Source organism: Desmodus rotundus, chromosome 6 (assembly GCF_022682495.2).
Source record: "Desmodus rotundus isolate HL8 chromosome 6, HLdesRot8A.1, whole genome shotgun sequence".
NCBI lineage: Eukaryota > Metazoa > Chordata > Mammalia > Chiroptera > Phyllostomidae > Desmodus > Desmodus rotundus.
The window spans coordinates 152,169,710-152,185,917 of NC_071392.1; the positions used below are offsets into that span (position 1 = coordinate 152,169,710).

At 50.3% G+C, this 16,208-nt stretch overlaps 1 protein-coding gene across 1 annotated transcript in view; it reads left to right on the forward strand.

Moving 5' to 3' along the window:
* The window catches only part of WWC1 (WW and C2 domain containing 1), a 119,240-nt gene that overhangs the window by 45,265 nt on the left and 57,767 nt on the right, over positions 1-16,208 (forward strand). The window lies entirely within an intron of this gene.

Genomic DNA, 16,208 nt, shown 5'->3' on the forward strand with positions numbered 1-16,208 from the left:
AGCTGATGGGCAGAGGGAAACCGCCCTGCAGATTGTGGACAGATGTGTGGGCAGAGGCAGCGTCCTGGGCACAGGGAACTGTGTGAGCAAAGGCTGTGGGGTGGGAGTGAAGTTGTTGAGTTCTGAGAATTGCAGAAAATAAAGCTGGAGAGGTAAGGCCAAGGGCTGGGTCAGGGAGGCCCTGCCCAGGCCGCAGCAAGGAGCTTGGGTTCATTCTAGTATTGGTGGCAAGACTTTGCAGGGATTGAAGCAGGAGAGCGATAAGATTAGACTGATTTGTTTGTTGTTGTTGTGTGTGTGTGTGTGTGTTTTACGGAAGGGTGGTGAGCAGGAAGGAATTGGTAGAGAACCGGGAAAGCTGCCAGCTGCAGAAGTGCTCAGAGAGTGGGGTGCTGGGAGAGCGACATGTCAGTGCATCCCCTGGGACCATGATGAGGACAAATGGCAGAGGTGTGGGCTTTTGGAAATCCAGCGGGGGAGGGTCCAGGCCATTGACTGAAAGCTCGAAGCTACAGATCCGTTTCCCACCTGTGCAGAGCGTGGAGCCTGAGCCACAGGGAAGAACCCTGGTTCATCGGCTCCCACTAGACCCAAATCCATGCTTTCCCATCATGAAATCTTGCCACGTGGTTTCTGCTGATTAGACTTGCTAAGTAGCTGACAGGTGACTTCATTTTGGAGAGAAAGTAGAAAAAGGCAAAGGAAACCCATACTTCTTGAGCCCTGTTCTGTGCTGGCGAGCACCCAGCATGGGGCCCCAAAGCCCTTGCCCGTTACCCTGACCTCGTGAAGGCTCTGCGCCCCTCTGTGTTGGCATCTGTGGACAAGAAGACTAAGCACACCAGTGTCAAGCCAGGGCCATCTAGCCCACACCCTGCTTCCACCTGGGGAGCATGAGTAGTGATGGAGTCGGCGGTGGCTCCCCAGTAACAGAAACCTACAGACAATCCCCAGGATCCTTTCCACCCTCGGGTGTCACCTCCTTGTCCCAGGCCTTTAGCAAGCTAGCCAAGGGCTGCAGCATGCCTGTGCCAGGGAGATTTCCCCTCTCCATGATGATGATTATACTAATGAGATGAAACAGGAGCAGGCGACAGAGGCTTGGGCTATCCATTCCCGGTGAAGGAGAATTGGCTGTTGCTACACTTCTCCTGTTTCCCGCTTGGAATGAGACAGGAGGCCCACCAAGACAGGTGACAGTGGAAGGGATGAGCAGTGGGCCAGGGCCCAGGTGGCCTGTGTCCAGTGCTGGCACAAACCAGGGACCTGGGAGTCCTGTCAGCTTAGAAAAGTCCAGAGTGTTGTCTTACTCATCTGTAAAGTGGGGGAATAGTATTGATGGTAATGATGCTGCTGTTGGGATGGTTATTTGAGACTCAAATAAGGTCGAGGTCAAGAACGCAAAGGCATGTCTCTTTGTTAGGATGAGCAAAACTTGGAAGTTAGAGGGCCCAGCTGTGAACCCTGCTGGGAATTCCGGTGAAACGTTTTTTGTTTGTTTGTTCTTTCGTGAGCTCATTGATTCATTCAGGGAAACACTGGGTGCCCTCTCCTATGCGATGCAGAGGTTCCATTGACTAACATGAAACTTACTGCTCACTCAGGTCCTCCTGAACTTCATGGAAGCGACTGGCATATGAACAAATGATAAAAAGTACATAGATTGCCAAGAAATAGTTCTCTAGCCCCTGCTGTCAGATAAGCAGGTGTCCAGGGAAAGGGGCCCTGGGCAGAGGGAACAGCAGGGGCAGAGGCACGGGAGGTGTGAGATAACAGTGGGGCGAGTACATCGGGTGGTCTCGGAGCCGGGTCCCAGGCCATTCTCGGGACAGAGAGGTCCAGGGGGTTTCAGCTCCTGCCGTCCAGTATTGTCACTTCCTGCAGTTTGTGTGGTGACAGGCTGGTTTGCTCTCTATCGACTTTCCATTTGACACCCCAGATATTCCAAGTGGGTCCCTATTGATCGATCACCCACTAGCATTTCTCCAGCTAAACCTAATGGGTTGTAATTTAGGGTGATTGGTAATGGTTTGCTTTTGTCCTATGATCTTTGTACCCAGATGTGCGGTGGAGCAGAGGGAGTATCTAGAAAAAATCTCATCTCTTTTGGGCCTTTGACATCAGTCCCTAGATAAAGCCCCAGGCTGGTCCCTCGTGGGGTCTGCATGTGTTAGGAGGAGACCCAGGAGGGCTGGCTGTCTCCCTCCCTGCAGGGGCAGCCTGACCAGGGCCACTCCGGGATCTCGCTGGCTTCCACTCTGCTTCGTGGCTCCACTTCTAAGCAGGGATTATGTAACTACTCTTTATGCTTGTTTACTTTCAATATTTCAGTGCTTTTCTATACTTTGAATTTTCCTATAGGAAAATAAAAACCTGGGATTTATTTTAGAATGACTTTTTTTTAATAAGGGGCTAGTAAGAGGTTCTGAATAGGACTGAAGTTGGGTAGAAACATGTTCGTGATATTTTTAGGGTTTTTTGGGGGTGGGGGCATCTTCTTTCTGTTTGTAAAAGCAAAAACAATGGTAAAAGCAAAAAGAGCAAACAGAAAATCCGAACCTTATCCCCAGCAGGGAAGGGCAAACTCTCAACATTTGGTCACTCTTTTTCTCAGAGTCAGTTTCCCTCTTTCTTGGGCAGGTCTTATTTTGCTGCATGCCCAGTTTTGGATCCTGCTTTTTAAATGTTCTTTTTAAATTTGTAATACACGCATTCTTCCTTCTTGAGCATACATTCTAAACAGTCGTATCGAACGCTCAGAACCACAGCTTACCAACCATGCGTTCCCCTCAGGTGTTGAGACTGTGCTCATTTCTTTTGGTCGATAAATAATGCTGCGCTGAACATCTCCGTGTACAAATCTCCGCCTGTGTAGGGAGACAGCAGCAGCAAGTCACAGATGCATCTGTGTTCGGGACAACTGGATGACGTCGTTGAGGCCCCTTCTCTCCTAGGCAGCTTTTTAGGGTGCTTCTCTGACTCTTGTTCTGTCCTTCATCAGCCGTGACCTCTGCCCCTGGGCTGGGCTCCAAGAAATGTGCACCTCGTTCCCTTTATCTGGTAGACGATGTTCAGTGTTCTTGCTTCTCATCTCCTACCACGTCCTCACTCACCGTGTTCCTAATCACAAATCAACTAACCTTTCTAATACACATTCCTAACTTTTGTAGAAAGGGGCAGAAAGAGCCCCCTAATTTTTAAGGTTTAAAGCTAGTATAGGGGAGAGTTTTCAGTTCCGTGGTATTTTTAAAATTCCCTCTTCTGGCTGCCCAGTTGTGTAGAGTCCGCTGCCTCCATTCACTCTCTGAATGCAGTCATTCAGACCTGAATTCAAATCCTGTATTTTTTTAAGGCCACGTGACCTTGGTCAGCTGCACATCGCTCTATCTAAGGTCCCGTGTACTTGTTTACACCATGGGGCTGCAAAGGGAACCCCTTGCCTGGACTGCTGTGAGAACTTGATGGCGTGTGTAATACGTGTAAAGTGCAGAGCATGTGTCCTTACTCTCTAAAGGTTTTCCACCCTGAGCCCTTACAAAGGAGCAGGCAGGTCACTTCTCAGATGCTAGATTTTCATGACAGAATGCACCATGGAATGCCACACCTGGAAGGATTGGTTGAGATGGAGTCCACGGGGAAACTGAGGCCCACAGAGGCCGAAAGATCACCTGTATGAATATAAGATATGCCAGCACAGCCCTGCTCCTGTGGGCCAGCGGCAGGAAGGGCTGGGTGCATCCTTGGATGCCCAGACCTTGGGTGGTCTCAGTGTGAAGATAGCTGATGCTCCAGATCCCACCCGTTGCCTGTCGAGCCCCTAGATCAACTGCAGAGCAGCTAGGAAGGTTGTGGAATGTTGGGAACACCTTATACAGGGTGGGGCCAGAGTAGGTTTACATTGTTCATAGGGAAAATGATACAATGATTAATAAATGGTAATACAAGAATGTTTCACGTGCTCACAACTGTAAATTTACTTTTTCTCCACCCTGTATATTCTCTTTTGTACTGAGCAGGTGATCTTCTGTCACCCCTTGGTCCCCGCCCTCCGCCCCTCCACCCTCTGGCTGACCAACACATGCCTGCATGCCTCTTGAGCCGATTGGAAATTCATGCTTTCTCCCCTGGCACCAGAGCTGAAGGCGTCTGCCAACCTGCGGGTTTCTTTTCCGTGTGGCTCACCATCTGGAGCGGCCACCTGGCCTCCTCGTGGGCTGTGTGTGTGCATTTGTGCGTGTGTGTGTGGGCGCATGTGTGCTCAGACACCCATGTCCCAGGGCCAGGGTATTGTGTCCCCTCCGTGCTTGAATGGCTGACCGAACAAGAGCAAGAGAACAGAGGACAATGGCCAGAAGTCATCCCGGCAGTATGAATGAATAATTCATATTGTAGCCGCCCGCTTTCCAGGGCTTCCCAAAATAGCTGTTTTAATGGCTTATTTGTTTCGCTGCTGACTTTAATTCAGAGGCCTTCGGCTCAGAGAACTATAGTGTTTAACGTTGACTTGCAGGTAGGGCTTCCCTTCAGGGAACAAGTCTATTTTCTTCTTTCAAGAGAAGTGATGGGGGGAAATGAACCCTTAAAGAAAGTGGTACTTTTCAGACTGAAAACCTCCCGTGCAGAGCTCCCTCGTGATAGGTTTCCGGAGGCTTTTGTGGTCTCGGACAATGAAGAAATAGAAGTTAGATGGACAGACAAGGCGAGCGTCTGCTCTCCATGGGTCTGCCCGTGGAGAGGCCATCAGCAAATACTTGACCATCTGCTGCTTTGAGGTCCTCATACACAGCCAGGAGGCGCTGACTTGCACTTTCCTAGACATGCCAGTGGCAGCAAGCAAAGGTATCAGGAAGGCCCCGCCTGCCCAGATGAGTGGCCGGGGGGACTGCCTGGCCTGCCCCTGCAATTCTACAGGAGGGCAGTACCATGTTCTCCTGGGGGCTCTGGCAGGATGCCTCCCGTGTGAAATGCATGCCTCAGCTTCAGAAGGGCTTCTTTCAGCGGTCCCAGTAGAAGGACCTGGAAGAGGGGAGTGGTTTCGAGTCAGGCATTTGGAGCCCCTAAGGCATGCATGCAGGGTCAGCAAGAGGTAGCAAGGCGTAGAGTTTGGAGGGCCTGGGCAGATAGAAGCTATGCGGGTTACAGGGGGAGAGGGCAAGTGTCCTCTGAACACACAGAGGACACTCAGAAGACCCTTGGTGGTTGCAGATATGGGGCCAGTGGGCTTTGAGGTCTAGTTCTGTACCTGCAGTAGAACCAGGGTGCCTGCAGGCAGGTGCAGGCCACACCCCACTGCCCCCACCCCAGCCCTGCTCAGCCTTCTGTTCCCGAATGGATGCTAAGGAAGACACCGATGCTTGCTGAAGACCCACTCTGTGCAGAGTGGTCAAGAACCTGAGTTTCCAGATCAGATCCAGGTGCTGGCTTTGTGCTCCCTGGCTCTGGACCTCAGGCCAGACACTGCCTGACAGCAGCTCAGCAAACACTGGAACAGGGCTGCCTGCAGGGCTGTGTCCAGGGAGAGGCTGGGTGGCCATGACCAGGCCCTGCGGGGGTGGGGTACAAGAGTCAGAAAAGTTTGGTTGGAGAAGGAGGGGGACTTCTGGAACACAAGGTTGGATACCATTTGTCAAAGTGCCTGCAGTCAGGAGGTAGGGGATGCTGTGTACCGGTGGGTCCCAAGTGTGGTGCTCGACCAGCAGCATCAGCAGGCCTGGGAGCTTGTTGGAAATGCAATTGCTCAGCCCAGCCCAGATCGGAAACCTGTTGAATCAGACGCTTTGGAGGTAGGTCGCAGCCATCTGTGGGTTTCCAAGCCCTTGGGGGATGCTGATGCAGCTCAGGGTTGAACCCTTGCTATGTCCAATAAAGAGACCTCAGGAGGGGTGGTCAGAGAATGTGTGAGTGCGGGCAAGGGGAGGAGAGGTATCGGAGCACCTAGGTGCCCAGGAGGAGCCACTCTGTACCATGTGGCCTGAGATAATTCCTAAGAACACTGTCCTGGAAACTCAGTACTGAAAGGTCCTTAGCAATCACTGCGTCATCTCACGGTGGGGGATGAGGAAACTGTGGCCTGGCGGGGGGAGAAGGAACTTGGCCACAGCCACTCCGTGGCAGAGCCAAGAATTGAAGCCAGTCGGACTTCCCTCTCCCATGGCTGTGTCAGCTTACTTCTGTGTGCCCCAGTTTCTGCTGGAGCTAAAATAGTGCTTATAAGGTTATTTTCAACAAGTGACGCTATTTCATTGAACATGGGGTCTTCCTTTATTTTTCTTTATAACTTTATCAAAGAGTTAATTACTGAAACTCACTATTGCGTGTGTTTCAAGAGCACAATCTGGTGTTTTGACGTACTCGTGCATACATACATCTGTGAACCCGTCATCATAATCAATAGAACAGACGTTCCCATCCCCCTCCCCCCCAAAACTTTCTTTCTGCCCCTTGGTCACCCCTCTGTCCCTAGACGTGACCACTGATCTGCTCTCTGTCCCAATGGGTTAGTTTGTATCGTCTACAATTTTATAAAAGTGGCATCATACAAGTATAATTTTGTTTATCCCTGACTTCTTATGCCCGATGGAATGTTTCTGAGACTCATCTATGTTGTTGCACGTGTTAATAGTTGGTTCCTTTTTTAAATACCGAGTAGTATCCTGTGGTATGGACGTGTAGTCATGCGCCGTATAACATCTCGGTCAATGACAGACCGTCTGTACCACGAGGGTCCCATGAGATCATAACGGAGCTGAAAAATTCCTGTCCCCTCGTGACGTCAGCGCCATCTTAATGTTCCAGCACAACGCGTTGCTCGCGTGTTTGTGGTGACGCTGGTGTAAACACAGCACCGCAAGCTGTGTGACAGTGTAGCACGCACCATCGTGTGCAGAACAGAGTACTTGACCGTGATAGACGACTATGTTGCTGGCTTATGTATGTGCGCTTTCTACTTAAAAACAAAAGGTTTGCTGTAAAACAAGCCGTGTTCCAGCAGCCGCCGCCTCACGCATCTTAGGTTTCCTGGGTCTCTGGGTTGCGCCAGTTTTCCGTGTGCTTTACTTAATCTCCTGTTGTTTCGTTATACGGTACAGGTTTGTAGCCTTGGAGCAGTAAGCATGCAGCCCAGGTCTGTCCTAGGCTAGATCGTCTAGGTTTTGTGTAAGTGCACTTCATTACGTCCACACGACACTGAAATCGCCTACCGACGCATTTCTCAGCATGTTTCCCTGTTGTTAAGCGGCATATGACTCTACGGCATTTGCCTGTCCATTCAACTATTAGTGGACATTTGGTGTGTGTCCAGCTCAGGGTTATAATAATCAGCATAACATTTTTTTAAAAGGTTTTATTTATTTAGTTTTACACAGAGGGGAAGGGTGGGAGAAAGAGAGGGAGAGAAACGTCAATGTGTGGCTGCCTCTCCAGCGCCCCCTGTTGGGGGCCTGGCCCACAACCCGGCATGTGCCCTGACTGGAAATCAAACCAGCGACCCTTTGGTTCTCAGGCCGGTGCTCAATCCACTGAGCCACACCAGCCAGGGCTCAACATAACATTGATTTTAAGAAGCACCATTATTTTATGTGCCACTAAGAAAGGAAAAAGTGCTACCAACTAAATTATGACCCAGTGTGTTTAACTAGAATGTTTATTTCTTACTCATTGAAATAAATCTTTCAAACTTAGATTTTTTTTTACCCAGTAGTGCTTTTATACATACCAAAAAAAGAGAAAAAAACCCAAAGAAATACATAGATAAAACAAAGCTTCATTGTGACCAGAACATCTTCCTAGTCCGAATCTAATTCTTTAGAGTCACAAGTTATTGATGCCTGTGCTTTTGATACTGTCCCCGGTGCCCTCACGAGTGTTGGTGATGCTGCCTTCTTATGAGGACCAGAGGAATTCAAAGCCTGGGTGTGGGGCCCTGAAGCCAGAGTGGCAATTACGGAGAGTTAGCCTACTTTGCTCTCCGGCTTTGGGAATGTGGCCTAACGTGCCTAGTCACCGCCTCCGCCCTTCCCCACAGCCGTTGGGTTCCTAGGGGTTAAAAGTGCTCCACTGTGGTCTCTCTGATTTTATCCCAGGGACACCTTTGATGTCTGAGTGGACACAGGCAGCTGACAGTGTTGTAAGGTGTCTGAGGTGGCACATTTCAGAGATGTTAAGATGCATTTACAAAGGTGCAGCTTCGAACTGTTGAAAGAGGGTCTGTGTGAGGGGCCCTGGGAATAATGCCAGGTACTTTGTAAACACTCAGTGAAATTTAGCCTGTATTATTTGTTGTTATTACTATTACTACTAAGCATCAGTTTCCTTGTTAGTTATATGAGGGTGGTAGTATCTGGAAAGGACTTCTTTGACATAGAGCAGATGGTCCGATGCCTGGGACTTTATGGGCCTTCAGTGAAAGATGTTATAATTCGTGTTTCTTTGCAACCTCACGATGCCCCTTTGGGACAGGCGGGCCAGAGAGTAGACTTCTGAAGGCTGGCCCTGCAAAGGGGGCCTTAGAGATGTTAGAGTCCAGTTCCCTAATTTGCAGATGGGAAGCCCAGAGAGGGTGTGTGCCTTGCGCAAGGGTGTGGCTGACCCGGGGGCAGTGTCAGGATTCAGACCCCCTCCCAGTGCTCCATCTTAAAGGTGCTGCCGTGCAGGGGGCCCTTGGTGAGGCACAAGTCTGGAGAAACCTCCTCGTCCAATTCCATTGCTAGAAGGACGAGCTCCTAGGGCTGCATGGCTGGGGTAAGGGTCAGAGCTCTAGAAGCAGAGCAGTGGCCAAATTCCAAGAAAGGCTGGGCTGCAGCGTTTGCCCTTAGTGCTGGATGCTCCTGGACAGCCCAGTGCCTGGGAAGGCAGGGGACTGGAAGGGGTAAAGCTGGGGGGTGGAGTGCCCTCAGGGTCCTAAATCCAGAAAGGAGGTGCTCTGCATGCCTGCCTGCCCAGGGTGTGTGCCAAGTGCTGCGTTGAGGCATTCCCATGTGCCAATTTACTTAATCACTGTGAGAACCCCGAAAGGCAGATCTGTTTTCTTGACTGCTTTCTACTGGTGGGGAAACTGAGGCTTAGAGCTGGGGAAGGACTATGCTAGGATTACCCAGCTAAGAAGGATGAGAACTGGGAGTTCTGTTTGGTTCTTTTGGCCCTTTCTATTGAGCTCAGAACTTCTGTGGCCTAACTCCCACTTCCAGAATGAGGATGATGCTGGGGTGGAGCTGGGTGAGGGGCAAACACGTGTATACCAGGTACTCTGTTCTGCCTTTGGGCTTACAGGAAATTACCCTCCAGTGAGCAAAGTGAAGAGTCTCTCCACTCGTTTCTCTCCACGAATGGGAGCTTCAGAGTCTCATGTGGCTTCTTCTCACCCAGGGATAATTATCCTTCTAGTGTAATAGGTTATAACTCAGAAAATACAAGCAGTAACTGTTTCTTGGAGGCTGTTCAGATTGTCACTGCATTTCAAATGGATCCTAACTGAGCACGAGGTTGACCTGATCTCCTGGTGCGAGGAGTGTGACTTAGGCCTGGGGTTGGTCCCCAGGTGTTAGTCTCAGCCCTGCCTCTGTCCTTGGGGGTCTCTAGACAAGTTTTCATCACGTCTCAGTTTTCACAGCAATGGAACGAAGGAATTAGATTCCAGATAGGCCTTTCAGTTTTAACATTCTTAATATCCCTGCATCAGGGGCCTCATTTGGATAGCAATGAAAAGAATAGTAATGAATTGGCTCACACTTACGGCTTCACACTACGTTCGAAAGGGTAGTTTCGGGAATTGTTTAGTCTTCAGAGGACACTGTGAGGTAGGCCTACATGGTGCCTACTTGGAAGGGTTGCTGTAAAGGGCAGGTGAAGTAACTTCTGTAGGTTCTTGGAAGAGTTCCTGGCTCAGAGTGAGTGCTCAATAAATGTATTGTTATTTTTTCTTGTTTTGCAAATGTGAAAGCTGAGCCATAGAGAGTTTAAGTGTCTTATCTGAGGTCCCTCAGCTCAAAAGTGGCAGAGCCTGGATTCAAACCCAGGGAGTCTGGCTCCAGAGCCCTGTGCTCAGTGCTGCCTCTTGATAAGACAAGAGGCAGGAGTAACACATTGGAGAGCAGTGGGGACTGTCTGTACCTAACTAGAGACAACCTGTTTTTAAAACATAGCACTGTACCTACAGGCCCAATTTCTACCCTAATCCGTGATCTGGTTCACAGAGGCATAACCTTAAATCCCAGTTGAGTGAGCCGCGGAGAGGAACAGCAGCTCGCATTCTCCACGGTGACAGTGAGCTGGAGGAAGAGAGATATGAGGATGAAAGCAGAGGAAGGGGACAGGCCCAGGGCTCAGGTGTGTGATCCCAAGAACTCAACAGGGGAGGGTGAAGATGAGGTTTAGTCTGGGGAAGTGAGCCTCTGGTTCATGGGCGCCCAGTTGGAAGGAGTCAGGGAGAGCAATCTGGAGCCTTCCCTCCAGCTCTCTCCCTCCTCTTCCTTTCCTCCCGTAAAAGAATTCCAGCAATGGGAGTGACTAGACCAGGGAAGTTTCTGGATAAACCAGCCCAACCAAAGTGACAAAGCAAGGGGATCTGGAGGTCAAACAACCAGAATGTTGAAACAGGTGTTTTGAGAGTGGAGGGAGGGAGAGGAGAACTTTCCAGAGGAAAAAACTTGGACATTCCTGGTGTACACACCTCTTTCAGAAAGCAGATTTTGAGAGCTAAGTCCACTCCAGTGGCCATTTCCTAACATCTCTGGTTTAATTTCCAGAAAGAGAGCATGAATGCAGACCCTGCTTGTCCAGGAAAGGAGGCTGTGGGGAGCAGTGCAAGGCTTATATGCCTGGACAATTACGTTGCTTCAGTTTGCCCACCACAAAAATGGGGATGTAAAACCTAGCTCGTAATGACAGCCGGTGTTGGTTGAGCCCTGGGGGCCTTGGGCTCAGCTCTGCTCCTTTTAACCTCAGAGCAGGTGAAGCATGTTGCAAATGAAGGAGCAGATTCAGACAGGTTAGGCTTCATGCCCAAGGGGACAGAGCAAGTGACAGTCAGCGTGGGGACCCAGGTGGCTGACTCTAGAGCCTGTGAGATTCTGCCACCACTGTTTATCTCTTGGCCCCAAGAATGATGGTGATGATGGTGGTGGTGGTGGTGGTGGTGGTGGTGGTGGTGGTGATGATGATGATGATAGGTAACTTATCAACCCTTTGAGATGAAAGGTGACCCGATTCTCACGGTGCACAGTCTCTCGACAGGTCGCGTTATTAACAGCCCAGGCCAGGCCCTGTGCTCAGCACTTTATGTGGGTTATCTCATGTGATCCCCACAACACCCGCATGAGACCGGGACTTCTCAGTTTCACAGAGAAGAAACCTCCTAACCAGGTTACATAACACACCCACGGTTGTGCAAGGGGTGGATCATGGGTTTCAGTCCAGTTTCATTGGTCTCGGGGCCTTATGGGTAGTACCTACCCTGGCTCCCCATTAACTGTGACATCAGCCAGCTGTTCCCTTCCTTTTCCAGCCTCCCCCAACTCTACCCTGTTGCCTCTGTCTCTCTCTTCTCCCAATTCCTCGGCCTTTTGGGTGTCCATAGGGCTGACCCTGCACCCTGTTCGCTGTCTTTGCATCCTCTAATTTTCTGTGGCTCACAGTCTCAGGTAGTGTAACTGCCACATATGTACCGTCATTGAAGGTCACGGGCACGCGTCAGCACCTGCTTTCAGGGTAAGCCTTGGCTCCATGGCCAGAGCCCCCACATCTGAAGGCAGAAACAGGGCTCCTTCAGACATCTGTACCCTCATAGTGCCTGGCACGGGACTGAGCAGTTGTGGCCCTGTGGTAAATTCTTGCTGCTTGGAGGATGAATTGAAATGAGGGAGTAGAGGGTGAGGCACCTTCCGCAGATGGGCACAGGAGTGGTGCTTGAGGTCCTTATGAGAGACCGCAGGGCCCTAAAAGCCCAGCATCTGCCCCCTCTGCCTCTGCCCCACCCCTCATAACAGAGATAGGCCACGTGTTTTTCTTCCCTGTCCCCCCCCCCCCCCCAAAGCCCTCCTGCTGGCTGTTCCCTTTTTTCAAAGATCACCTTCTCCCAGAGGCTTCCTTCCCATGGCCTCCCACCCCATGGCACCCAGTGGATCCTGGCTGGGCTGTCTCCCCGACGACCGTGTACACAGAGGGTCCTGTCTTGTCCACTCTGTACCTGGCATTTATTAGTGAAGTTCATCTGTGTTTCCAGTGCTCAGCCCTCCTAGCGAACTTCAGACAGTTATCTCTATCATCCTCAGATTCGTTAACGTGAATGAAGGTATCTGAACAGAACTGAATTTAAGGAGAGCTTATATAGCACTTTCTATATGGCACTTTCTTCCTGCCCACCAGCCTCCAAGGTGCAAGAGGTGAAGGGCCGCTCAGAAACGGGGCTGTGTGGCAGCCAGAGCTGGAGGCATGTGATGGGGCGGTGAAATCTAAGCTATGGGAACTATGTGAGTGAAACACCCCTGGGCGGGAAGAACCGGCCTGTCCATTGTGCCCCGGCTGGGAGGGGAGGTGCGGCTGAAAGTTTGGACAGTTCTTGGCATGGAGTCTGGAGAGCCCTTTAGAAAGTTGTCCCTCCCAGCTGGCCCATGGGAGAGAGCCAGTCAGGGGCCAGCATCCTGCTGGCCACCATAAAGAGGTTACTGTGGGAAGTGTTAGGATTGCTCAGGAAGCACCAGGGACATGAAAGATAGGTTACGCGTTCTTCAGGCCCCAGAGAATCACCACCCAGTGTTAGACTTGGCAAAAGCCTTTCCAAGCCGCCTTTTCCTCTGAGTCGCCTCCTTAGAAAAGACGCACTGTCTGAATCCCAAATGCCTGCCGGCCGTGGCAGTGTGCTCCCGGACTCTCTCCCACAGCCCAGAGGAAAGGAAGGTGGAGTCGGGAGGTGGGACAGGTGTGCGCCTGTGCCGCATGTCAGTGATCCAGCAGAACCTACCTGTATCCAAGGCGACACATCCGGTCCCTTTTTCCAGGAGGCCTGTTGTGAAACATTCTGGAATGTTTGTGTTCCTTCAGAGATTTGTAATTAAGAAGAGGCAGAACCAGTCCTTGCTTGGTGCCCGTTCTACCCTCCTCCCCTCCCTCTCTCCCTTCCAGCATTTGGGTCATTTGATTTCACGGTAGGGCTTTCAGTGCCCCAGGGCATGGACGCTGGAACCCAGGACTGGACTGGGCTAAACAGGGGTGAATCGCTTCATCGGAGGGCAGGGGCTGGGTGTCCCAGGCAAGCCCCCAAGTCCTGGCCGCATCTGAAAGCCGGCATCTCTTCCCAGCTCACATTCTTGGCACTCGCCCAAGGGGAAACATTGCAGACCAGAGAAGTACCCACAGTTTCCCGGGGGGGACTGGTTCAAACAGTTCTTCTCTGGCAGCAAGGGGAGTGTGTGCACGTGTGTATACGTGTGTGTTTAAATCCTTGTGCAGCTAAAAACACTTCTCTTCATCCTGATTCTCTGAATGGCGCACCTCTGCACACTGAATAGTTCATCTCTCTCTGGGCATTTGTTCCAGAGAGGTTCTTGCTGTCCAGATTTCTCGTGAGTTGCATAGTCTTCCAACTGAAGTTTTTCCGTTTCCCACGGACGAGCTCTGGGAATGAGAGTATCAGCCCTCTGGCTTCCCCCCGTGATTGTTCCAAAGGGAGCCCTGAATATCAAACCAAGCCTTCCTTTCTCCTCCTGCCCTCTCCTTCTAACTTGGGGTCCTCTCTATTCACTTTCTTTATCCCTAGTAGGCACGGTGTCTGCCTTTGCTGCAAGTTGGAAGCAGCACCTCTGACCCCCTCCCACCCCCACCTCATGTCAGTCACATGACAGACGCTGGTAGCTAGTGTTAGTTCACTGTCAAAGGCTGGAACAGTCTGTGGAGTTCGTGTTTTTCTGGAAACGCAATGCCTTTTTAGTATTTCAGTGCTGCCCCCCCCACCCCCCGCCCCGGCATGTCACACACAGAGAGCTCAGTGAGTCACTTGTATTGATGACTTTCATGACTCTGAAACATTTAGTTGCCTTTTCATTAAGCAGCCGTGGGTTATCCACGTGCGCTGCGTGTCTTTGTACGGGGGCAGCGGAAGGTGCAAATGTGCCAGAGCTGCCCGGCCTGTGCCTGCTTCAGACCTCCCTGTGGTCCATCTGCATGGCTGCTACAGCTTACTCTGCATTCCAGGTTGTTCTGAGACTCACAGGCTCGCGTTAATTCTTCTTAGCAAAGCTCAGGTTTGGGAATCCGTCAGTGGGGCTTCAGGTCATACCGCTAGGGTGGACCAGCTCTGGGATGTTGCGCATGTGTTCTCGTTTATAAAATGGAGTGAGAATGCCTATGACCCAGACAGGGAGCGTGATGGCTGTGACTTGCTTTCTGTTCCTCGATTTAGCCGTTGTTAAATATTTTAATTACAATCAATATGTGAACATTACAGAAAGATTAGTAAGAAAGAAAGATTTAAATTACATTAAAATCCCTATAGCGAGATAATCTTTTTTAATGTCTTTCCAATTTTTCTTCTACTCATACGCATGCACACACACACACATTTTGATATTTGGGCAAAATATCATACATAACAGTATCCCATAGATCTTTGAACAATATTGTCTTTCTTATAGTAAATTGAGAGCATCCTTCCGTGTTAGCAAAAACAGAACATGTTGTTACATGGAATATAGGACGCATTGTTATTCTTTGTTCCCACACATCCATGATTGCATTCACCCATTTCACAGATACTTATTGAGCACTGATTATGGGGGGCCCTAGGGTCCTCTTGCTCAAATGCACCATTGATGAAGCCATTTCATTAATCCCCAAGGAGGACTCTTGAAAGGTGGCCATTCGTACTCAGATTCAGGGGGGCTGTTGGGACGGGATGTATCTTCTTGGTTTTCTGGATTGTAAACTGCGTGTATAATAAGACTTCTGTCTCCACAGCCAAGCTGTCTGAGTGCAGGGCGAGGAATGAGCCAGAAGGGAGAGGTCTGAGTCTGGTCAGCTCGAGCATCCCTGTGCGGGCGTTTCCCCCCCCCCCCCACTTATCTGTCCTAAGGGGGGAGGAACTCGCCATGGAGATGGGGTGTATGCCTGTGTACCAGTTTTCCTCAGAGGCCCTTTCAAAGATTCTTGGGTGAAATGATGTTGGGAGAGCTTTGGCTCTGGGTCACTGGTCTTTTCTCTCCATAAGGCAGAGGGAACACACACTTGGAGACGTCTGAGTGGGGAGGCGCTGCTGGAAGTGGCCCTTTGTTGTTGGAATCTGGGCAAAGTGTCGCGTGGAGGAGGAGTGGGCTGTAGAAGCTTTGCAGAAACTTGATCCAGACTGGCCCACATGTCCCTGAGCGTGGAGCATTCTTAGCCGAGGAAAGGCCGTGTCGCCTGCGTGTCTTCTCTGTGTTTTCTTCCTTTTACTCCAGGCCAGTAACTTGTGACTTTCCCCGGGGCTCAGAAGGTGCATTGAAGATGTCAACTTTCAAGAGAACCTTTTAGCTCGCTGCAGGGGCTCCGGTGACACATAGTCTTGCTTGAAATCCCACGTTTGTCTTTGACATTGAGAATATTATTTAGCCTTTCTTACTCTCAATTTCCTTTTTGGGGGAAGTGGATATAATAACTAATGTTTTTTGAACACTCATTTGCATCTGGCTCTGAGCTAAATGTTCTTATAAACTTGACCTTACTTAAGCTATCAGACAACCTGGTGAGTTATTATTATCCCCACTTTACAGAGAAAAACACTGAGGCTCAGAGAGATTAAGGTGCTGCTCTCACACAACTAATGGAAGTAATGCACATCGAACCCTTGCTTAGTGGCGATTATTAGTCTGTGGCATATCACATCGACCTCTGACCTCATCCTCAGTGTCTCCTATGATATAGCAGTAAATTTGTAACTAGCAAACTTGGGAGCTAGCCATTCGTCCAGTCAGTGGGTATTTTCACGGCTTACAGGCCCTGGGTGTGCAGTGCCCATGCACACTCTCCACCAGGGGCTCTTTCAGGCTTTCTTTCTCCCCCATGTATTTTACTTTAAGTCTGACTTGGAGTGGATTTAAGAAGGAAGGAGATCACACAGGGTGAGAGACAGGGTGGGTTTCTGAGGCTTGGAGGGAAGCTCATCCCAGCCATCTTTCTTCTTGTTCCGTTGAACCTCCGTTTGCCAGTCTGTAGAATGATTGATGAAGTGGGGTCTCTGGGAT